Raw genomic sequence first — 1729 nt, 5'->3', positions numbered from 1 at the left:
TACTTGCTCTAGTGTTTCTCAGCCACTCCAACTGAGGTCGACTTGGTCTGTTTCTCTGGATTCCAACTCACTGCATCATTCTTGGCTATTTCTTCACTATCGGTGTGTCTTCAAAGTATTCAGACCCTCCAGCCAGCAAGATAAATTAGCCACTGCCATCCAGCATCAAGGGCTGAGCCTAGAAAAGCATAATAAATCTGTGAATGTTGCATAGTACAGTATAGAGTAGAACTGCCACCGGAAGTCAGAAAAGGGAAAAATCAGTGTGGGGTCTTATAAAACAAATGGCTAGAATTTAGAGAGATAGAAAGGACATTCCAATCTAGAAAAAATAATGACAATGAAGCAGAAAAGAGCTTAGGTCCAGAGGCCTGCAGTCAAGAAATGAACTTGACTGGAGTGAGTCTTGTAAGAATGGGACCACAGAGCTCTGTGGCAAGCTGCAGAGTCAGGGTTCTATTCTACAGTATGGGGTTTGTTAAAGTTTTCCAGACCACGGCTGACTTCAAGAGATACCAAGTAAAATTCAGAAGACGGCAAGAGGGCAAAACTGACTACTACGCTCAGAAACGATTGGTAATCCAAGATAAAAATAAGTACAACACATCCAATTACAGAATGATCATTCATGTAACAAAAAGAGATATCATTTGTCAGACTGCTTATGCCTATATAGAAGAACATATAACAGTTTGTGCAGTTTATGCTCACCAACTCCCAAAGTATGGTGTGAAGGCTGGCCTGACAAATTATGCTGTGGCACTTTGTACTGGCCTGCTGCTGGCCTGCAGACTTCTGAATAGGTTTGGTATGGACAAAATTTACAAAGGCCAAGTCGAGGTGACTGGAGATGAACACAATATGGAAAGCGTTGATAGTCAACCTGGTGCCTTCACCTGTTACTTCGATGCAGGACTTGCCAAGACTACTACTGAGAATAGTTTCTGGGGCCCTGAAGGGACCTGGCAATGAAGGTTTGTCTAGCCCTCACAGTACCAAACGGTTCCCTAGTTATGATTCAGAAAACAAAGAATTCAGTGCTGAGGTACACTGAAAGCACATCATGGGGCAGAATGCTGCAGATTACATGTGTCATCTGATTGAAGAAGATGAGGATGCTTACAAGAAACAATTCTCTCCATTCATAAAGAACAACATAACTCCATACATGATGGAGGAGATGTATAAAAAAGCTCATGCTGCAATATGAGAGAATCCAGTGTATGAGAAGAAGCCTAAGAAAGAAGTTAAAAAGAAGAGGTGGAATCAGCCCAAAATGTCACTTGATCAGAAGAAAGATCAGGTAGCTCAGAAGAAGGCAAGCTTCCTTAGAACTCAGGAATGGGCTGCTGGGAGTTAATAAAGTGAAAGTGAACATTGCTCAGTCATGTCTGACTCTTTGAGACCCCATGGACTGCATAGTCCATGGAATTCTCCAGGCCAGAAGACTGGAGTGGGTAGCCTTTCCCTTCTCCAGGGGATCTTCCCAACCTAGGGATCAAACCCAGGTCTCCCGCATTGCAGGCCGATTCTTTACCAGTTGAGCCACAAGAGAAGCCCAGGAATTAATAAACCAAACCACAATCTTCTATCAGGATTTTTCAGGTAAAGATAATAATAAACTTATCGAACAAGAAAAAAAAAAGAATGAGACCATAATACCATCTGCAACAACAAGGATGGACCTAGAGATTATCACACTAAGTAAATCAAAGACAATATCATATGG

General features: G+C 42.1%; 1 pseudogene; it reads left to right on the top strand.

The window, feature by feature from the left end:
- The first annotated feature begins 468 nt into the window (after nucleotides 1-468).
- LOC102281777 (large ribosomal subunit protein uL18 pseudogene) lies at nucleotides 469-1360 on the top strand (annotated as a pseudogene).
- The last annotated feature ends 369 nt before the right edge of the window (nucleotides 1361-1729 follow it).

Source organism: Bos mutus, chromosome 8 (assembly GCF_027580195.1).
Source record: "Bos mutus isolate GX-2022 chromosome 8, NWIPB_WYAK_1.1, whole genome shotgun sequence".
NCBI classification, from domain to species: domain Eukaryota; kingdom Metazoa; phylum Chordata; class Mammalia; order Artiodactyla; family Bovidae; genus Bos; species Bos mutus.
Note: the sequence above shows the minus strand (reverse complement) of the source record. Positions and strands in the feature narration are given on the sequence as shown.